Here is a 24,651-nt window from a genome sequence, read left to right on the forward strand (position 1 = left end):
ACGCCTACATGCACAACAGAGCGGAATTGCTTCCCCATATTCCCAGCAACAATTTTCTCGGATATAGAATTTTTAACGTCCGCTTGTGTTCTCTTGGATGGCCTATAATTTGGTAGCGTAAAATATAACAGGTGATAATGAAATTTTCATTTTTTTTTAAATTTGCATTATTTATTTTTATAATTTTTTTTTTTTACCTCAATAAATTATTCACAATGCATCTATAAACTATTTTGTTATTCAAAACCATAACTATATTTATTATCTCTATTATGACGTAATAAAGATAGTGTAAAATAAAATATGGGCATTGGTGGTAGTAGTGATGGCAGAAGTGGAGCGTAACAGCATGAAAAACTCAGTAACATGGTTTTACTTTTATCCAACGTTATAACCTGCATATACTATATAGAGACTCACAACTCGATCGCTCATAGATCGACAGAGATAAATTGTTGTGCCATTAACGCACAACTATCGCCAATAAACTTCCTCACCCACTTCAACCTCCCGAAAATAAATAAATTTTTGAATAAAACGTTTAAATCAAATTCAGTTTAATCAGTCCAACTGAAGTATGTCAAAGTTCTGTATTTTTTATTTTTTTTTTTTAATTTTAACTAAAAAAAGTATACTGAAAATTTCATTCAAATTGTATTCTTTAATCATTTTTATTTATTAATTACTGTACCACTGAATTTATTCTCATATTAAAATGGTTCTCTGTACATATAAGGGAGGGTCAGGTAAAATATAAACTCTAAGTACGATAAACCTTTTGGTATTTTATTTATATTTGAAAAAAAAAACGATATCAATTGCTATTATAAATTTATATTTCATTTTTTAGCGAAATTGCGTGATCTCAAGAAAATGAAAGTAATTTTTTTCAAGCAAAATTTATCGACAGCAGATTAATTTTCCCAGACCTCTTCTTAATTTGAAACACAACCATTTGTTTATATTTGAATAACTAAATAACATAATTGATAAGAATCTATTTGATTAAGATTATTATTGCAGCATTCGAAATATCATAGCGGAAGGAGGGACAAAATGGGGTACTCCCAAAATTCTAAAAAAAAAATTTGTTTTTTAAAATGTTTTTTAGACATTCCAAAAATCACTTTTGTAAATATAATTGAGCATTATATTGAATCTTTTTCAAAAATCGAAAGTTTTTGTCGAAAAATGTTAATGACTTTTGTTTTATAATAAAAACTATTAAAAATTTTTTTTCGATCCTTTGCATCCCATAATCATGTGAAATGTAATTTTCTCTATACAAATAACTTAAAAAAAAATTTAATTCAATCAAATTTATTTCATTTCTAGAAATTTTTTTTTCTTGCCTTTTTTATGGGGTACCCCACTTTTCCCGCAAAAAATAAAAACTTTTTTGTTAACGGCAGCTGAAAATTTTTCTTATTTACTTTGAATATTATTATTAAAAAAAAAGATTTACGTATTCGAGTCCGTGAAAACTTACTATTTCCCTAATTACCTCGTTTTGCCTCACCCTCCCCTACAATCAAAATTTATTTAGAAACATCAATAAGTTTTTTTAATATATGCCGACATTACAATCACTGTCATGAAAATCTCATCACATAACAAAAAAAAAAAAAATTTGCAATAAAATTGAGAAAAATTTTCAAAAAAATGTATCTGGATATGGAATACAAGGCAGACAAGATTATAATACATATGACATATGTTTTTCACCCCCAAGTATCACGAAGACATCCAACGTTCCAGTGATTCATTGTACACTTTAAATCTTCAAATCTACCATCTTTAAAACATCTGCCAATGTATTATGTATATATTTATATATGCATAAAATATATATGTACATTTGTTTACATGGAAATACGCACAGATTCTTATAAAAGTTTAACCATCACGAAATACGGTTGAATTTTTCTAAGATTTTATGATTTGCCCCCATACTTTTTTTCTTTGCCTTTATTATTATTTATTTATTCATTTTTTTTTTCTTTTTTTTTTTCTTTTTTTTTTTCTAACTAAAGTACGAAAGTATAGTATTTACGGATAATAAATTTAAAAGGTATAATAAGCTTGAAATTTTATGAGTAAAATGGAGTAAAGGTTTCACAAACTGAAAAAAATTTTCAGTGTATCTATTGGAAGGTTTATTATGTAGTTTGTAAAAAAAATAAGCATACGAATTCAGTGACATCATTAGAGAGAATTTTCAACCGTAACGGATACATGAAAAGGAAGGAAATGTTACTGAAATATATTTTAAAATAAAACTTGATAATATATTCTATTTAAAAAATTTTTTAATCAGAATATAAAAAAAAACATCTAGTTTCATTGAAAGGATATTCAATTCTTTTTAACAGAAAAATAAATTAATTATGAAAATATTGATAAATATTAAATTTTTGAATATTTTCACTGAAAATTATTCAAAGTTATTTTTGCTTACGAGCGAAAAAAATCGCATAAACAGAATAGTTTAAAATAAAAAATAATATTCAAAATATTTTGACTGAACTATTTCGCTCGATTGGCATATGAATGCACTATGAAATTACACGTAAATACTCGAAATTCCAAATTATCTGAAAATTTATTAAATTAATATTTCCCTATCAAATTAACCTGTATCAAAATTCATTTCATCCAGAGACTTAAAATTCAGTGCACTAGCAGGAAATAAAGAAAAAAAAATTATTGATGGCAATGGGAAAGAGTGTAAAGAAGAAGAAAAATGAAAAAAAAAAAAAATAATAATAATAATAATAATAAATAAATATACAAATACGAGAGCAGTGCGTCAACAGAGTCGTGTGTCATGCTTGAGGGTGTAGGTACCAGAAGAGCAGAGCTCTAGCTCGAGCAGACTCTCATCCCTCTGCGGAATATCGCGCGGCCACCCCCCGCCTAGCTCCCGTACCACCGTTGATATTGCGAGAAGTGATTTATGCGGGAGACGAGAGACCGCATATTGCGGTAAGAGAGACACTGTGTGGCTGCGTACATAACACCGGGAAACATCACAACCTACTGATACTAATGCTTATGCCAATATTCTGACAAACCCGTCCATCCCATTTTCTCTATCGCATTCCAATCATCCACCAGCCCTTCCTCTCACACTACACTCAACTCATTCCTCTTCCGTTTCCCCTCTTCCTCTCTCTATCTCATGTCTCGCCAATTATTTTATTTTCATTTTGATTAATTTATCTTCCGCTAGATTGATACCGACTATCATATAAATTTATCGATTTTTCTCCATTAACGTAACACAAAAAAAAAATTATTCCTATTCGCTTAAAACTTTTTATCAGCATAATTTTTCTTTTTTTGTTATATTTTATGCGATGCTCTAAGTTAGATTTTTTCTACCTTAACAAGCAAGATGAGTCAGAGTTTATACCGATAAAAAGTTGGTAATAATGAGACGTGAAAATAAAAAATATAAATTTAAAGTTATAAATTTATTATTAAAATAAAATGATAAAAATGTTTAAAAATGAAATAAAAAGTATAAATTAAGCTACGACAGATCGTTATCGTTAATGAATCAGTGAAGATAATTCACGGATGAGTTTCACACTCTTGGCTATTGAAATTCATGCTTGAAGGCATCCATTTCATTATTACCATACCGAAGACTAGCGTTGCAACCAAGACGACAACGTCGACGATGAGAGACTCGGTGTTGTAATTCCAATGAAGTATGCGGAGTACTGAATCACCCTAACTCTATACCATTTCCTTCTACTTCTTCTTCTTCTTATTCTTCTTCTTCTACCTATTCTTATTCATTCCAGTCGGCAGTTTACCCGAAAAGCCCTTTGGCCTTAAGTTTATCTCAAGAGCTTTTCATACTACAACTCTACTGGCAATAAGTACTTTTCATTGTTCCATACTTTCTCAGACTTGTAGACGTACTGGTATTCAGACATATTTTCATTACTCTCATTATTCTTTGGGTTTAACATCATGATCTGCAACTCACTGCTAAATTTTCTTAATAACAGTGAAACTAGTTAATTAATCAACTTGAGATTTAAAATATGCTTCAGTAAAATTTATTTATTTAATTGAAAGTAAAAATATAACAATGATTACTGAGTAGTCGAGTTTAGCTTTAAAAATATCCACCAGCAATTATTACGAAATGAAAATAAATAATACAGAAACTAAGTTAAAGAGAAAAAAAAAAAAATATTTTATGAAATAAAATAAAAATGCCAGTGGGTAAAAACTTTTTCCGCTCATTCATTTTACATATGTCTCTTTTTATCGTCAGTATCTCACACTTGTTCTCATTGTTTAACTTTTTCCTCCATTTTCTGGTTTACCCGCTGGTCTGAATTATTTAATAATATTTTCCATTTGGCTTTGTGACATTCATTTTAATTAAATAAATTAAATTAAATTAAATTAAAAATATCTGATTACTTGTTGTTATTTATTGTTATTCATATTAAAATAAATAGATTATCATATAAAAATTAGTCTAAATGCCATAAGTGACATTGAGAGTGATAGATAGAAACGTTATAAACTAAATGGCTAAACAGAGAACCAAAGACCGGAAGGGTAGCACAAGAGTTGAAATGTGTGTTGTGACAACTCGTGATTTATTGTGACGACGTACGACAGTTAGGAGAACTATTGTATTAAACCAACTGAAACGGTGCAACCATTAACTATATAGTTTGGTTGACTACCTGAACAATAATTTGCATGGAGCATAAGACGCGCAAACCTACAGCAACCAGGCAAATGATCGTTGGTACCTATACTGAGCTATCTGCCAGGGATTTTGCATAAGTTCGTGCCGACGGAATATACCGGCTGTACAATCGTCCACCAAAGCCCTCACTCTCAGTCAGAGAGTCCTATTGAACTACATACAAACACACATACATATACAAATATATACATCTGCTGTTCCAATAATGAATCTCTTATGCTTCGCGTAAATTATTCCACGGCCTATCCGTGACAAAGTCAATGTATTCCAACACTCTGTTGGCAAACGCGTCTCGACGACAAAACCAAACGACGAATACCACTAAGCCAAAGTATATATATTACTATTATATAAATTTAACGTTATTTATTATAAATATATATTGCACAACTCGATTGCGAAGCAATCATATGTGTCGCTGACGCTTACTCAGTCCCATCTGATTCAATATCATATTTACACTTATTCAAATATGCTCAACTAGAATAAAATTTGTGCATTTGAACTATAATTTATTAATGAATCAAACGAACACAATTTTGAGTCACTTTTTTTAAAAATAATGATTGAAGAAACAAAAATGTAAAAGAAACTTATGATATCCGTCAGTATGTACGGATGTTGGTAAACACAATAACTTAAAAAATACACAACCGATTAATCTATTTATTTTTTATTACACTTGAATTCTTGAGTAAAAAAACCCTTCGGAAAATCACTATTCACGGAGAAAAATATATCGTCAGAATGACTATCCAATGTATCCTCATATGAAGTATCGTCAGAATAACGATTCGTATACCTAGTTTAAGAATACTCATATGTTAATTTGACAATCTATAGCATCGTTAATTTAAAGACATGCATTTAGGTTAGGATGAGTATTCATTTATTTAATTTAAAAATACGACAAATAGCCTTTGTAACGATATGTAGTTTCGTTGATATAGGTATCTGTATCGTCAGCGTGAGGATCCGTATAGCTAAATTGGCTATACGTTTCATCGTTCTCGGTTGCCGGATGCCTAAATACAGAGTTTGCGCAATAGTCATATCAGCGATTCATAAAATGCCTAAAATGAGGATACGGATCGTCATTTTGACGATCCACTGTGAGGATACTCTGTATAGCTGAATTGGCTATACGGCGTATCGTTAAGTAAGTTGAGTATACAGCGTATAGCCAGAATGGCGATACGTATACTCACTCTGACGATATTTTTCTCTCCGTGATATCCTTTTGGTTTAATTATAATTAATAAAAACTTTAAGCTGTAAAAAATTAGCGGAGTGAATGCGGAGTAAATTCGGAGCAGGTGACTGTTTATTTGTTTAATCCCCTCGGAGTGAAATTTACTACGAGGAGAGTTTAATTTAATATTCAAAATCCGGTTCGAGGTGAAATTCGCTCCTAAAAGAAGTTTCTTTTAATATAAATACTCCGAATCAGAGTGAATGCGAATTAAAATAAAATCCAGACCACTCCGTAAAAAAAAAATTTGGAAAATCCAAAAGTGCACGCCTCGAACGCTCATGTTATGTTTTTTTTTTAAAAGAAATTTCGAATAAAATTGAATATCCCGCTCTTTTCCCATAGAAATTTCCATGGTAAGTATACGGTAATAAAAGTAAATAAAAAAATAAATAAGGAGAACATTCCTAATGAAAAATGGCGGCAGTGTGTGTTTGTTTACATGTAAGATTGCCGGTTTTAACCGTAATGATTTATTTTTAAAAAAACGAGAAGGCCTACAGTAGTGATTTTCGAAAGGAACCTTCTTTGCTTATTTCTGAAAATTTTGAAAAAAAAATTAAGTAGTTTCGTCGAGTCGTTCTCGAGATATCCGTACCACGCCGTTTTTTTGAACCACAGACTAATGGACGTCCACGATAAATTTTTTTTAATGAACTTTTTTTTTATATTAATACATATTAGACAAATTAAAAAAAGTATCAGGATTATTTATTAGTGTTTCAGCTTTATATTGATGTGCTTTTCATAATGTGTAAGAGTAATAGAAAAAATCGGTCTGTCAGTTGACCCTGCGGGCCAGCCCCAAAACTTCCCGCTGTTTTCGAGCTCGTTGAGCTCGAAAACATTATTGTGAATACATTTTCGAGCTCTTCGAGCTCGCAAATACTTTTGTATGCCATTGTTTTGTAAAAAACCATTTTTTAGCATCTCCTTCTCCCACGATATCTCGCGAACGAATTAACCGATTTTGATGGTTGAGGTGGCAATCGACGCGTTTTATCAAGTTCTGAAGCTGATCAAATTTTGAAATTGATTTATTTAGCCGTTTTTGAGAAATTTCAAAAAAACCAAGGAAAAAATTTTTTTTGAATTCTTTCGTCAACGGTTTCTCTTGAACGAATGAACCGATTTTGATGGTTGAGGTGGCATTCGACGCGGCTTATAGAGTTTTAGAGCTGATTAGATTTTGGAATCAATCCATCGAGCAAATTAAAAGTTATCCAAATAAAACATTTTCGAAAAAATTTTATTTTTGAAATATCTCTGAACGTACCCTACCGATTAAGTTCAAATTTTTACGGCCTCAAGACATTAACAAGCCGCGTCGAATGACACCTCAACGATCAAAATCGGTTCATCCGTTCAAGAGTTATAAATATTTACATACATACATACATACGTACGTACGTACACACATACATACACTCGGACATCATCGTGAAATTAGTCAGGATAGCTTCCTAGGACCTCGAAACGTCGACATCTGATGGAAATTCAATTTTCGTAAATCGGACCGAAACCAATAACTTCCCGAATTTTTGAAAATTTACAATTTTCTTAGCGGGAAGTTAAAAAAATCGGTCTGTCAGTTGACCCTGCGGGCCAGCCCCAAAACTTCCCGCTGTTTTCGAGCTCAATGAGCATTATTGTGAATACATTCTCGAGCTCTTCGAGCTCGCAAATACTTTTGTATGCCATTGTTTTGTAAAAAACCATTTTTTAGCATTTCCTTCTCCCACGATATCTCGCGAACGAATTAACCGATTTTGATGGTTGAGGTGGCAATCGACGCGTTTTATCAAGTTCTAAAGCTGGTCAAATTTTGAAATTGATTTATTTAGCTGTTTTTGAGAAATTTCAAGAAAACCAAGGAAAAAATTTTTTTTGAATTCTTTCGTCAACGGTTTCTCTTGAACGAATGAACCGATTTTGATGGTTGAGGTGGCATTCGACGCGGCTTATAGAGTTTGAGAGCTGATTAGATTTTGGAATCAATCCATCGAGCAAATTAAAAGTTATCCAAATAAAACATTTTCGAAAAAATTTCATTTTTGAAATATCTCTGAACGCACCATACCGATTAAGTTCAAATTTTTACGGCTTCAAGACATTAACAAGCCGCGTCGAATGACACCTCAACGATCAAAATCGGTTCATCCGTTCAAGAGTTATGAATATTTACATACATACACGGAAAGAAAATTATAGCAGCGGTTCCCATAATTTTGTGAAATTTTTTCCTATACCAACATAGGAATTACGACCATAAATTATGGGAGCGGTTCCTATAATTATAGGAATGTTTCCCATAATTATAGGAATAGTTCCTATAATTATGGGAATGATACCCATAACACTATAGGAATGGTTCCTATAATTATAGGAATGGTTCCTATAATTTATAGGAATACTTTCTATAATATTATAGGAACCATTTCCATAATATTATGGAAATGGTTCCTATAATAGTATGGGAACTATTCCCATAATATAATGGGAATGATTCCCATAATGCAATTGGAATGGTTCCTATACCATTATGGGAATCATTCCCATAATATTATGGGAATAGTTCCCATACTATTATAGGAACCATTCCTATAATATTATGGGAATGGTTCCCATATTATCATGAAAAAATTAATTTAAAGAAGTGTGGTAATCACTTCTACAATACACAGAAATATTATTAAACATAAAAACAAAAATTCAAAAATTTAAAAAAAAAATCGTATTTGGCAAAAAAACATTAAAATTTTTAACAAGAATTTTTTGTCAGCATAAAACATTCAAGAAAATTCAAATTTTGGGAAATTTCTACATTATTGTGCAAAAAAAGAATTTTATGATATTATAGGGATGGTTCCCATAACATTATGGGAATGGTTCCCATAATATTATAGGAATAGTTCCTATACCAATATAGGAACCATTCCTATAATATTATGGGAACCATTCCCATAATGGTATGGGAACCATTCCTATATCATTATGGGAACCATTCCCATAATGGTATGGGAACCATTCCCATAATGGTATGGGAACTATTCTCATACTATTATGGGGATGGTTCCCATAATATATGGGAACCATTCCTATAGTAGTATAGGTACTATTCCCATACCATTATGGGAACCATTCCCATAATGCATAGGAAAAGTTCCCATAATTTTCTTTCCGTGTACATACGTACGTACGTACGTACGTACACACATACATACACTCGGACATCATCGTGAAATTAGTCAGAATAGCTTCCTAGGACCTCAAAACGTCGACATCTGATGGAAATTCGATTATCGTAAATCGGACCGAAACCAATAACTTCCCGAATTTTTGAAAATTTACAATTTTCTTAGCGGGAAGTTAAAAATCTGTCTATCGGTTGACCCTGCGGGCAAGCCCCGCTGTTTTCGAGCTCCTTGAGCTCGAAAACATTGTTGTGAGTACATTTTCGAGCTCTCTTCGAGCTCGAAAATACTATTGTATCCCATTCTTTTCGAAAAAAACCGTTTTTTGGCATTTCTTTCTCCCACGATATCTCACGAACAAATGAACCGATTTTGATGGTTGAGGCGGCAATCGATGTGTTGTATTGGGTTCTAGAGCGGGAAGTTTTGGGCCAGTCCCAAAACTTCCCGCTGTTTTCGAGCTCCTCGAGGACAAAAAAAAGTTCACACACACACACACACACACACACACGGACGTCCACCCGGGAATAGTCAGAATAGTTTCCTAGGACCTCAAAACGTCGACATCTGATAAAAACTCGATTTTCGAAAATCGGACCGAAACCAATAACTTCCCTTTTTTGAAAATTTGCAATTTTCTTAGCGGGAAGTTAAAAATTCCCTATTGACTCCGCATGCAGATTGATTTTTTTTTAACTCCGGAACTCCGAGTGACAAAGTGAAATCGGATTTAAATAAAATTTTTAATCACTTCAAATTCACGCCCAACTTTTTACAGTGATTGCACGTTTTAATTTTCCAGCTTGTTATTTATACCTATATATATACGTGGATATATATTTCAATCCAAAGATAGTTGAGTATAACCTCGTTATAAGACTATTACCGCTTTGCGGTTTATTCATGTATTCGATTCAACTCTACTCTATTATCCAGTGAATCTATTTTATATGTAATCGTAAATAAACAGAATTTTGTCGTTCTTTTCTGTTAATTAATTATGTGATACCACGAAATTTTAAGTATTCTTTATGAAAATAAATTATTTAATCTAAAATTTTCATGTTTGTTAATTTTATCTCATTTTTAGTTGTAATTGTTGTTAGTCTTATAGCGAGGTTTCGGCGCAAAACTTTTATTGAGTTGTTGGTGGGGGAAGCGTTCCGAACGAGTTTTAACAAATTGAGGGGAAGAGTCTTATAACGGGTAGTCTTATAACGAGGTCCTACTGTGATAATATTACGGTACTTGCCCGAGTCGAAATTTAAAACGTATCTCAAGCGTCTCAGACGTTGTACGTGATTAAAACTTTTTAGCTCAAAAACGTAATAAGTGCAATTTTTAGCGCTTAAGTATGGAATAAGCGGGAAGTTGCAGGGATGATCTTTAGGGTCAACCGTTTTCCTAATTTTTTTTTCAAGTGGTCCATTATGCTCCATATATCACATATTGGCCCGAAATATCATAAAAACATCATAGAGGTCATAACTTGACGGAAAATCGAAAAAAAAAATTTTTACCTAATACCTAGTACATGACCTTTTTAATTTTTATCAGAATTAAAAAATTATTGAAAAGTTTTAAACACGCTCTTAATGCCTGAGACGTCTTAATTTATGTTTTAAATGCCTGAGACGCTTGAAATACGCTTTGAACACCTGAGACGCTTGAAATACGCTTTGAACGCCTGAGACGTTTGAGATACGTTTTAAACGTCTGAGACGCTTGAGATACGTTTTAAATTTCGACTCGGGTGGTGATATTATCTATGTTTGCAGTAATCGAAATACCAGAGAATAGTCATATTATTATGGTGTATAATTAATAGACTGTATTTATTTATAGAAGCCATGTGAAATTAATTGATATGTAAAATCTATGCTTATCCATTATTAAATGTAAAACGAGTTAGCAGATTGAGCATGAACAATTGGTGACTGAAACAATTATACAGGACGAACAAAAGAATCAATTCTCTTTACATCTATCTGTGCACAAGTGCTTCCGTTGTTACACCATCTGCACAATCGGCGTATAAAATTTTGTTTAATGGTACATACAGGTATATTTGAATATGTATCCACATACAAACACAAATATTATGTATGTATGTACTTTAGTTGAACACACCGCTGAGTATACAAACAACAATTAAGCATTCCAATAATATAATTACATTCAATACGGCAAATCAATATGAATTGATAATTACCTACGCACATGAGAGTGAGAGTGTAAGTACAGCTACATATGTATCTATCTATATGTTTATGAAATATGTATCGGTGATATGAGAGAGTAAAATTTTGTAATAGATGAAGAGAGTAAATAGGCATAGAGTAAGCATCAGCACGCGAGCACACGATATGGCGTGTCGACAAAATTAACGTCCATTGGGAGCTTGGAGTCTCCAATTCTCCAGGGAGACATTTGAATCTTTGGCTTTCCGACGGTACTTTACGCGCACGAGATAAAGCTCGTGAGTACGAGGAGTAATAGCTCGAGTAGTAGCTATAGTCATCTAGTAACCTAGTATATATATATATAAATTTGAGAGAGCAAAGAGCACGAGCGCGGAAAGGCGGTCACATAAACATCGCTTATCCGGATTTCGATTTACCCATTTGCCACGTGTTAACCCAAATGTACTTTGTTTTGTCTTTATTTTTTGAGATACACTGTGTGTACTAATTACACGACGATACTTCTTATTTAATATATTAACACCTATATACGCCTAAAGAGATTTTAAACTATATAACTTTGTAACACTTGTACAGAGATATTATACGAGTGCATTACTGAGCAAAAGTGAACTTAGTAAACGTAGAGCAAAATTAATCGAACAAATGGAGCACTGGCGATTATCACTGAGAAAACGGTATTATGCAATCGCTACAGTACAGGTGAGAGCTGGTATATATATATATATATATATATATATATATATAATATGTATATATTCATATGTGTATATAATATTATGAGTGTATGTATAGAGAAACCGGAAATGGGGATGCGAAAGGTAGGAAGCCATTACTTATACTGTACAGTACCAGTTATAATATGCGAAGTGGCGAAGTGCAAAATTGACTCTAGTGTGTAGAGAATGGCTGACCGACCAGCCGGTGCATTAAAGTAATAACCCTCTACTACTACTCGGGAATCTCTCTCTTTCTCTCACTTGCAACTACTACTAGTATTCGTTGCTGAAATTGGTACTGTGAGGTAGTGTATATAGTACAGTAGTACCGAATGCATATATATATATATATACAGAAGTGTGATCCTGAAGTGTGTAACTACAGTGTCTGCAGGTCTACTGGTTCTTGTGCAAGTAAAGCCCACGCGCCAAAACCTCCAACTTGAATAATGGCTGAACTTGCTAGCCAAGATAGTCTTGCTACCGCACGTTTAACTATCACTGACAAAACTCTATACAGCTTTATATAAAATAATAAACATACTGACATATTCATATATACGTTTACTGTACGTGCATACAGCGTCCATATACCAACAACAAAAGACTTGTTTTCCGCTGGTAATAGGAATGCGATCGATTTGAATCGTGATCAGTAGTAGCAAAAGAGGATTACTTGCAATTACATATATATATATATATGTATATATAGGTACATATATCTGACCAGAGCTCCGGTCACGAGGAATTGGACCACGACGATAAGAAACTATATATATACCGAATGGAGCTTAGACTTTTTAATAGCTAAATCATAGATAGATATATATATATATATATATATATATATATATATATATATATAGAAAAGAAATCGATGTATGCTTCAGTATATACATCACTCTTTTCGTTTCCATCAATAACTAGTGCTCAGTATACACTGATGCGACTAGTGCTTTGGTACCCAACGAGAAATCACACTCGATCGATCATTTTTTATAAGAAATACCCAGCTAGGTATGTATGTATATATGTATATGTATATACGTGAGCTCAGTGACAAATCCCACCGCGGATATTCGACGGTTTTATTTTTTTTTCTCAAGACCCTCATCTACAAGATAGTCCTATATAGGCCACTGTTACATCACAAGAGTAATTGTGGCGATAAAGAAAAAGAATTACGAAATAAAAAATTTTACAAAAAAATATAAAGTTACGAGATAGATAAATGTATTTGTATTTAATTATTTGTGTTCTTAGGTAATTATGAAATTAACCCAATGATATTGTTTGATTATTATGTATGTAGAAGTAATTTATTTTGATTAAAATAGTGAAGTCTCCCGGGGCAAAGTACGTTGACTCGACTACTCATTTGCTAGCGTACTTGAGATTCTTGTTATCGTTGGTCATAAGAGAGGTCATATCATTGAATTTCGTGCCCTCTATTCACTGCGATTACCATGCAGATTAAGTATTAAATGAAAACTTTATACCAAAGTCTCGACCCAGTCCAATCTCCATGGGACTGAGCGCTGGTTGTCCGGTAGAATATACTGCAGAGCACCAGCCTCAAGCTCTGGCTACTGGACAGAAACTAACTAAAGACTTGAGAATACGCATTAGAGTCCCAAAAGCCCCGCGATTGAGATTCACAAATTTACAGGGTGAATCCTCGTTCTTGACAGACAGTCTAGGTAATAATGCCTCTGGCATTGCTTTGCTTCATGTTATTATTCAAGTCCTAAGCAGTAAACAAATTTTCTTGAAACTATTTATAGATGATAAATTCCTCAAAGAATTTCTTAGCAAACGAGCTAATTAATTAAGTGAATTTTTTTATCATAAATAAAAAATGAAAACAAATTTTGTTATTTTTTTTTTTTTATCAGTAAATATTTTTAAATTTTTCTACTCATATGGAAACGAGATGTGAAAATCCCTGAGGAATATTGCAGTGGCTTGATGCCAAAAAAGCCAAAGTTAAGAGTGAGTTGATGCCATTGAAACAAGAACAAGAGAATAAAACAAAACGATAAGTACTTGATAGTTGAAAACTAACATCCGAGAGACACTCCTCTTAAGACAATGTCATCGTGTCAAAAAGGTTAATTAAATAACGCCTAGTGACACCCAAAAAACAAACAAACAAAAGTAACTAAATTCAACCAGCTTTCAATCAAAAGCTCATAGAATTTCTAATAAAATAGTTCGTTTCCCAGTAATCGATTAAGGAGTTTGAGGAACGAAAATTTTCTCATTCCGGTAAAGAGTAAACTTTAAATCTAGCATTGCCTTACCCAATTAATTTTTTTTTTCTCTATACACGATCCACTTTTACCCAAACCGATAACTTTAAATTATTTTTTAAATTTAATTAAATATAATTGGCAAAAAAACGAATAACTAGAGTTTAGATCTAATCTGTACTATTAATGTAGACAGGTATCCTCACTATCAATACACAGCCTCCGATGGAGCAGAGCCATTGTATGCTCCCGAGAATTTACCACCCAGGTATTAGACCATTACAATCGATAAACGTGTAATTATCTAATCGGATATTACACCAAGCTATTGGGCGTATATTAATAGCCAATACGTCACTAAGTGTGGATATAGGCCGGTGTGTTGATACAGAAGATCCGAGCAGAAGCAGAAGCGACGTGAACCCCGGTAATATAATATCACAAGCAATAATTGCTTTCATTTTCACTAAAAGTGAATGAACAAGATCTTCCTTGAGAAGATGTATTAAATGTCGGAGGAAGGATAATATAGGTATATATAGTTAAAAAGATTCATAGCGAAAGATGTAGTGAAGCAAAGGGTCGAGAGGTGAAAAGGCCACGTGTTACTTATATCCTGGTAGTATTATAGCTTTTATAATCTCCAAGACGGCTCAGAGAGTAGTTTTCCTTTTCCTCAGATTCTCTTCAAGACGCTAATGTTCGTTCAGTAACAAGGATGAGTGGGCTGACGGGCTTGCTGATTCTCCGAGTATCATCGTACACACTTAAACGTCATTTTCTTGTTCTCTCTTCCTGTCTTATTGTAGCCCTTTCTCACTTAAACTTTTTGCTCAGGCAACCCTCTTTTAGTCCCTCTCTTATATAAAGCTTTCTATCCCAACTTAACCAGCAGCAGTAGCAGCCAGAGTACAGAGCACAGAGACACTCTTTTCTCCTTTTAACATCCTCACTTTCAGCAGTCCAATCCCGTACCCACCAGCATCACCACCCGACTACTGTGAACCCCGTAAGTGCTCTCGGCGCTTATCGAACCGCAAACTCGTCGGCGGAAACGGAAAGAGAACGGGAGATTGAGCGTCAGAACAAATCCTACTGAATAATTGAGACGGGAAAACGTGCCGATTTGAGAAAACGTTTATCTGGCAATCGATGTCTGCTGATAGGTGAGATTTACCACTCATACATACATACACACAAACATATAAATTACTTTATTATTAATCTTCTCGAAACAGATCATCATCATTCAATTCATTAATTTACTTGTAAAAACAAGTTTTTTTTGTAATACACTGTAAAAAATTCGCGGAGTAAATGCGGAGTGAATGAATTTTTAATTATTCACTCCCCTGCGGAGTGAAATTCACTCCGCAGGGGAGTTTTCGCGGAGTAGATAATTTTTTATTAATTTAATCCCTCCGGAGTGAAATTCACTCCACTCAATAAAATCGAAGTAAAAACTCGCGTATTCCATTATTGATCAGCTGATACGCACACCCATATTTAGACACACACGCGCACTCGCACACACATCCGAACACACACACGCACACATTCGCGTACACTTGCACACACACAGGCACACACACATCCAAACTTACACACAAGCACATATTCGCACACACACATTGTTTAACAGTTTAATATAAATTAATATAAATTTATCTAAGTATATTAAAACTCCAGACCGGAGTGAATTGGGAGTGAAATAAAATCCGCGTCACTCCGAGATCGCTCCGCTAAACAAAAACTTTCAATTCCCTCCGGATGTGGAGTGATTTTTTTTAAAACTCCGGAACTCCGAGTGGCGGTGTGAATGCGGAGTGAATTCGGATTTAATTTCAATCCGAATTCACCGCGGATTTTTCACATTGTACTGATAAAAAAAAAAAGATAAGAAAAAGTGAGGGAGCAAAAAAATTTTGTAATTTTTTTCAATTGAATTTAAAATGAAAATATTGTTTGGATTACAAGAAAAATACTTTAGAACAGTCAGCAGTAAAAATACAAGTAAAAAATTTTATTCAGAGTATTAAAAAAAATGGCAAGCTTTTAAGGGTACTCTTTTTAAATTTAAGTTAGAGGAAAATAATTCAGTCTATTTGAATCTACATATTTAAATTATTTTTTTTTTTTGTCAGTATCTCCAGTTTATTTACTCTGCCTTTCCCCATTTTTCATTTTTCAAGAAAAATAACTTAATTACATATTTTCGGTAAGGGATAACCCCAGTTGAGGAAGCTTAGCCTTCGGTAAGCTTGACAAGTTAAGAATATATATTTGTTTAGAGGTGGATCTAACTCTAACCACAAGTCATGATGATGAATAAAAAGACTTGAGTAAACGAAGATGAAGGAGTTGTTGTATAGATAATAACAACCAAGAGTTTTATCTGGTGACTAGTGTAGTGTGGTATATACACTATATCAACGACGAACGGGATTTTCTCGGACTACATATACTACGGGATCTGTATGCTCGTAGACGCGACGAACAAACGTTCTTGAGGCTTATCCCGCCCACGTATATGCATCATTCTCAACAGGGGATGTCTGCCTGATGCTTCTTAACCTCGACTAGCCGTCGTTATATTCCATTCTCATGGCGCATTACCCCTCGTCGATTTTATATATTTTTAAAAATATCGATGGAACGTGGTTACTCTGCAGTAGTAACTCACCACATCAAAGTATACTTACATACTAACAATATCAAACGTATGTGGTTTCTTTGCTTAATATCCGCAGTTGTAAATAATGTCTGTGGGTTAATAGTCAATACGAACTTTACAAACGTGGACCATCTCATGAATAAAATCCATGAATCATCTCAATAAAAAAAAAAAAATTATAATACACTGTAAAATATCAGGGGTGAATACGGATTTTATTTCAATCCGTCACTTGTAATTCCGGAGTAAAAAAAAAGTCACTACGCAATAGAACGCACCCTGAAACACATGAGAAACCACTACTTTTTATGCCTCGTTCGAAAAAAAATTTTTTTCAAATTGTTGACAGCATAAATTCACGAGAATTTGCTGATTTTCGAGTTTAGGCGAACTTGCAGCAACTTGAGGGGCTTCGTGACGATATAATATGTACTCACGCGATAGTACACACCCTAAAACACATTAGAAACCACTACTTTCTATGCCTCATTCGAAAAAAAATTTTTTTAACTTCCCGCTAAGAAAATCGACGATTTTCGAAAAACTGGGAAGTTATTGTTTTTACCTCGATTTGCGAAAATCGAAATTTCACCAGATATCGACGTTTTGAGGTCCTAGGAAGCTATTCTGACTATTTTCAGAATGATGTCCGAGTGTCTGTATGTACGTATGTATATGTGTGTGTGTGTGTGTGTGTGTGTGTGTGTGTGTGTGTGTGTGTGTGTGTGTGTGTGTGTGTGTGTGTGTGTGTGTGTGTGTGTGTGTGTGTGTGTGTGTGTGTGTGTGTGTGTGTGTGTGTGACCGGTCATAACTTTTGAACTAATGAACCGATTTGGATGGTTAAGGCGACAATCGAAAGAGCTTGTTGGCCATCAACTTTTCTGAAAATTTCAGATCATTTGATCAAGTAGACTCGAAAATATTGGCAAATTACGAAAAAAAAAATTTTTTTTTTTTTAGTTTTTTATTGATTTCTCAGAAACGACTTATACGATCAACTTCAAAATTTAATCAGCTCTAGAACTCCAGAGAACGCGTCGATTGCCGCCTTAGCCATCTCAATCGGATAATTCGCTCGAGAGTTATCGCAGGAGAAAGAAATCGTAAAAAACGGTTTTTTACGAATATCTTTGAAACAACTGAACTAAAAAATTCCAAAATCTTATCCAGCTCTAGAACTCAATAGAATACGTCAGTTGCCGCCTCAACCATCAAAATCGGTTAATTCGTTCGTGAGATATCGTGGGAGAAAGAAATGCTAAAAAACGGTTTTTTTTAGCTCGAAGAGCTCGGAGAGCTCGGAAATGTATCTACAACAATGTTTTCTAGCTCCTTAAGCCCAAGGAGCTCGAAAACAGCGGGAAGTTTTGGGGCTGGCCCGCAGGGTCAACCGATAGACAGATTTTTTAAATTGTTGACAGCATAAATTCACGAAAATTCGCTGATTTTCGAGTTTAGGAGAACTTGGAGCAACTTGAAGGGCCTCGTGACGATATATTACGTACCTACGCGATAGTACGCACCCTAAAACACATGATAAACTGAAAAACTGCGTCGAATGCCACCTCAAACGTCAAAGTTGGTTTATTAGTTCAACAGATATCAGCGATGAAATATTAAAACGATAACAATTGTCCTCATTTTCCCAGGATAATTCACTATATGAATTATTAAATGTACATACCTGAAATTGAACCGATATACCATTTTTTTATTTTCAGTGAAATGTATACACTGACGGTCTAGCCGTTTTTTGAACTCGAAGAGCACAAAAATTTACCAATAATAATGTTTTCGAGCTTTCTGAGCTTGAAAACAGCAGAAAGTTTTTGGGCTGGCCCACAGGGTCAACCGATGTCCAGATTTTTTTATAGTGTAACAACAAAAATTATGTCGATAAAAACTTATTAGTTGAATGAAATTTTTGAACGAATAGTAAAGACAGCAAGAAATAAAAAATAAATAATTGTGTAATGAACTAACGTTATCGGTCAAAGACAATTGATCTTCATGAAGCTTCATCGAGCGTTGTCGGCTTGAAAGATTAAAAAGAAAAAAAGTAATAAAAAGAATAAAAGCGTGATAGATTGCATTAAAGTTACAGAGTAACTTCTCTTCTCTATCACCTTGGTTGCCGAGCTTCCTCTACCCACATATAGTTCCAGTATACCGGCCAACCTATTTACGGCAAACAACAGAGTTGGCGAACCGCGTAACTCTTGTGTCTCAAAAACACGCGTCAATTCTCATCTCTTGTATGTAGAAAAAAAAAGTTACAGATTAATTTAGCTTCAGTTAATTTGTTACGACTATTGACAAGTACAATAAGAGAGAACACGGATGACTAATTATCAAGCTTTTTATAACAATCCTTTTATACATAACAGTATGTAACCAATGGAAAATTGATCAACCCACATCCCTTTTATTTGAACTTTCAAATATTTGATCCAATTTACAAACACTTTTATTCTATCATGCATAAATTTACTTTATTTGAAAAATCAATTAATATAATTTATATTTAAACCGCCTAAATTTTTTTTTCTTTTTTTTTAGTTACGATTAAAGAGAATTTTTTAATAGCAAAAAAAAGAGTAGACATTTTTAATTTAAATAGTAATGAACTAGCGCACGTGCAGATTTACATGCTCGTGTAAGTACATTTGTGTGTATGTGTGTAGATGCGGGTTTTCTGTCCTGCACAGACACAAAGCACCTAATAAGCTTTATTTGTGTGTGCCCCAAACCAGCGAGGAGAACGTGCTACTTTATTTACAATGGGACGCTGCAGGAAGTAATGTAAATATCAGAACCAGTATTATTAATAATAAATAATATACGAGATAATTTAACGTAATTGAAATTACTAAAGAAAAATTTTTACAAAGAGTTTGTAAATGAGCACAATGTAATGGCCTCTAAATATTCTCTTTAATTTTTTTAATACTTCTCATTATCACTCTGGTGAAATTGCTGTCATGTGAGAGCCAACTGCCAATTACCGTTTATATATTAAATGCGTTTGACGGCAACGTGTTAAGAAAAACTTTTGTATATTTACGCAACGTCGAAAGTATAAATAATAATAATTGTTGGTAAAGAACTGGCGTTTAAATTATTGAATGTTTATTTAATAAATAGTCTATGACATAAAAAAAGTTTCAAAGTAAAATATTATTCGTCGAAAAGTTTTAGCATAATATTGCAAACAAATAGCAATGTAACGAGATGCAAACAGAACTCTCGTCGTAAGTCAACGACGCTTTCAATGGGGTCAAAAGTTACGTAACTGAGAAACTGAGATACCGTTGGTACTTGGCCAAAAACACGTCTCCATCTACCCACTTGTACTTGCAATACTCCGTATGCTATCACTTTGAATGTATATATGTACACAAGGTCTTATGTATTACGCGAAACTAGTAATCTATGTACTAGTATCATAAACAAATTTACCATAAGATGCATAATCAAATATTGTTCATCCAACACTTGCATCAATTTTAATGTAAACTTTAGCTTAGTTGCAAGTAACGCGATTAATAAAAAGCAAAAAAACAATTAATTCACTGTACAAAATTGGGAGTGAATTTGGAGTGATTACCGATTTTCTTTGAATCTGAATTCACTCGGAGTAACGGAGTTTTAAAAAAAATCACTTCGCATACGGAGCAAATCGGGAGTTTGCTTTTTCAGCGGAGTAATTTCGGAGTGATCTGAATTTTACTTCAATCTGCATTCACTCCGATTCAGAGTTTTGATACTAAAACCAACTCCGTTTCGAAGTAGATTTCACTCCGATCACTCTAAAACAAAGTGTGTTACAAGTGTATTATTTTAACACATATTAAGTGTGTTCTATGTTTAAGGCTTTAAACAAAACTATAGTTTTTTGTAGTCACTTAAAACACGTTTCACGGTGTGTTAAAAGTCTATAGATTGCTTATGGCGTTTCAATGTTATTTGGCAAGTGTGTTAATTTCGACTACACACTTGGTTTTAGAGTGGAAGGGATTGAATAAATAAACAGTCACCTGCTCCGCATTCACTCTGAATTTGCTCCACGTTCACTCTGCTAATTTTTTACAGTAAAAGTAAATAAATAAAGCAAAATAAAATTTTTAATAAAAATCACTAACGTTATAAATTTTCAATTTAAACTTTAAAACTAAATTCTTTGGTATAGTGTGACACAGTACATTAAGTCGATGCACAAAGTGCGACAAATTTAAATTTACCTAATTTAAATACCAAAACACAAGAAGCTTTTGTTTTACCCATCAGCAGTAGAAAAGAGGTACCTACTCTGAATAAAAGCTTAAAATAAATTCAAAATAAAATAAAACAAGTGTTGAATTAAAACAAAGACACGTTTTAAATTCACAGCTATTTTATTTTGATCTTTAAATTAACCTTAATTTATTAAACTATTTTTTTCAGCTCATCAACACCAAGATGGACATCGTAAAGGAACGTATTTCCGTTATTTAACGTCACTTTACCCGCGGCTGTTGGATAGTGTACGAGTGTACGAGTGCCTTGAGCTTTTCGTGACTATAAATTCTCTAACAAAAGGGGTTGTGAAACGCTTTACTTTTAACGCGCTGAGATTTAAACTGTTTCTATGTTTGAATGTTAACGCTTTTATTTTATTTTATTATTAACCTCTGTGTTACAATACCCATAAATCACGGGTTACGGTATAATAAGCTGGGCTCTAGTATATGATAGAATTTAAAAGGATACCATTAAAAATATAGAAAAAAAGACAACCGAATAGGCCCCTTAAAAAAATTGCTCTAATTTTTCTTCACTTCCAAAATAAAGATTCGGTACACAGAAGAAAAGGATTTCTTAGCGCGAAAATTTTTTTCCCGTCTCAAAAAACTTTTTCTTACTACAATAAAATTTCTTCTCACCCCAAGAAAATTTTTGTTTTCAATTCATAATGCAAAAAATTTCTTGGGTCAAGTAAAAATTTTTTGCGCCAAGAAATCTTTTTTTCTGTGTCTGAATTTCGCGCAGAAAAATAAAATTCTTCTAATTTCTTTTCAAAATTAAATTCATTTTTTTTTCTCCCATAATTAAAAATAATTGTAACATTAGAATTCTGTGTGTTAAAAAAAAAAGAAAACAATTTCATCGACTCCGAATCAATTATTTCGCTTAATCCAATCAATGTGAAATTAATTTTTAGTTATGTAAAGTGAAAATTTTAATTGAATTATTTGAATGAAAACTTGTAGGATTGTTTTTAAATTTAAATGTTTTTTTTTCTTAATTTTGGGTGGTCCAAATCGACCCATAATTTCCGTATTATTTATGTGCAATTTTAAAAAATAAATTCTTAATTTACAAAATATTTTTCAAAGCCCGTTTTTCCCTCCTCTATTGACCTAAATACAAATATATAAAAAAAAAATCTGTACAGGTCACAAAATGGAAGAACGGATATTTTTACCATACAAATATATAAATTTATGATGGGACCTACATTTACTTTTACATGTGACATTTATATACTTTTCACGTGCGACATACCGGCTAATCGGATATTCAATCAATGACGTAACAATAATTTACGATGACATTCATCGCATTATAATTAAGCTAATTATATTGGAAGATATAATTTGAAATAAAATATTAATAGACGGTTGAATTATTAGCAACACATTAAGCGAGAAAATAATTTGCGTGAGTTATTTTCTGTGTAAAAAAATTAAAAAAATTAAAATAATGAGGGGGATTATATAAATAAATAACATAATATTATAAAACGAAAGAGAGATTGTGTGTAGTAGAGACGCTCAAAGATGCGATCAATGCCCAACCTTTGGACAATAAAACACACGACAACATATTAAAACAAAAAGAGAAATAGTAGCAATGAAGTGGAACGTCACGAACAACAAATTTTTCAGTTTAACGAGCATCTGTATAAAAAGATATAAATATACAAAAGCTTGTATTAAATAAAATTTTATTATCTCAGAATGCTTTGCTTTTTTTTTCATGCATAAATTTTTTTATAATTTAAATTTTAATTAATCTTATATCAGATAATTGTATTCATTTTTATGTTGCACTGAATTTTGTGTAAATATTTAAATGTAAATAGAAAAAAAAAGAGACTGAATTTCTTGAATATTTGGTGCAGTTGTTTTTTGTAATGAGAAATATAATGGATCAATCAATTTCTGTAAATATCAGCACAAAAAAGGAAGCAAATCATTTTGAATTTTTTTTTTTTTTAAGTATATATCTATTATTATTAGGCCTCGAGCGATCCCATATCCGACCAACTTAACCGAATTCAAATTCAAATTCAAATTTTTTCAATTTTTAAATCAAATCAAATTCACTTTAGACCAGATCAAATTCAAAGGATTTAAATTTTATTTTTGTGTATATCTATTATTATTAGGCCTCGGGCAATACCATATCAGACCGAGTCAAATTCAAATTCAAATTCAAATCAAATTCACTTTTTAAATCAGGGGCGAAAAGACCTTACACTTATTGTGGGAAAAATTCCTCCGACAATCCACTGACACCCGCACCTACGCCTGGTCAGTGATCAAGCTCAAGAGATTTTGAATTATTTAGTAAAGGAACTCAGAGCGCCATCTGATGTTTCAGACATGAGTTTTTACAAGTCAGCTAAAATACTAGAATCGTGTGATAACTTCACAACTTATGATACAAAAATGTGAATTCAAAATTTTTCAGTTCAACATATTAATTATGGATTTTTATAAAAAAAATAAAATAACAGTAAATATTACTCACCAGTCACACCAATCGAACTGATGATTTTTTCTCATCCTGACTCTAAAGACAGTGGGTAGGGTCAATTTCTTCGAGGAATGCAAACAGAACAACACTTTAATCACTGACGAATAGGTACAAGGTTTCAACATCACGTAACAGATGGAACTGTATGAGAAATTCGAGAACACTAATTTATGAAATTTATGAAATCAAACACATCACTTTTGGCTTTTAAATTTTACAGCAACTTTTAGTATTTACTTTTACTGTCTGCACTAAATAAATCCGCACTATTAGAACGTAAATCTTTTATGAATCGTAGAGTTTTTTTTTTTAATTTTAATTTAAAAAATAATATCCCGAGATCACGCACACTCACAAATTCCGACAAATAAGACCCGATGACTTTCGCATTCGCAACTTCAAATGACAATGAAATTAGCAGGCAGCTGACAATTTTTTTTTTTTTTTTTTTTTTTTTTTTAAATAAATTTTCATATTATTTTTTTTAAAATTACAGGATTGATTTAGAAAAGACAAAAATTGTCGGATATTTGCTAGTTTCAGTGTCTTAATTTTAATTGATAGCTACCGGTGCATAACGCGAATGTATTTTAGAAATTCTAGAAGATCCGAATGGCCAAGATGTAGTTTATGTTTCAGTAGCTTTTAATTATTATAATATTCAATTTTTCGAACAATATATTCAAATAATAATTTCCGTTTAATTGTAATTAATAATTAAATGAACCGAACGTGGAGACGACCGGCTCCAACGACATTTTTTTTAACTGTGCGCGTCTGATTACTCACGCCACGGCGCAGGCGCGGCAGT

The 24,651-nt window shown here is 32.8% G+C and overlaps 1 protein-coding gene across 1 annotated transcript in view; it reads right to left on the reverse strand.

Moving 5' to 3' along the window:
* The window catches only part of LOC130676460 (nephrin-like), a 239,835-nt gene extending 215,734 nt beyond the window's left edge, over positions 1 to 24,101 (reverse strand). Inside the window, exon 1 of the mRNA XM_057482677.1 lies at positions 23,835 to 24,101. The gene's annotated coding sequence lies outside the window, so the exon portion shown is untranslated. The remainder of the gene's footprint in view (positions 1 to 23,834) is intronic.
* Between the last annotated feature and the right edge of the window lie 550 nt (positions 24,102 to 24,651).

The sequence above is a fragment of the Microplitis mediator genome, chromosome 10 (assembly GCF_029852145.1).
Source record: "Microplitis mediator isolate UGA2020A chromosome 10, iyMicMedi2.1, whole genome shotgun sequence".
In the NCBI taxonomy this organism is placed as follows: Eukaryota; Metazoa; Arthropoda; class Insecta; order Hymenoptera; family Braconidae; genus Microplitis; species Microplitis mediator.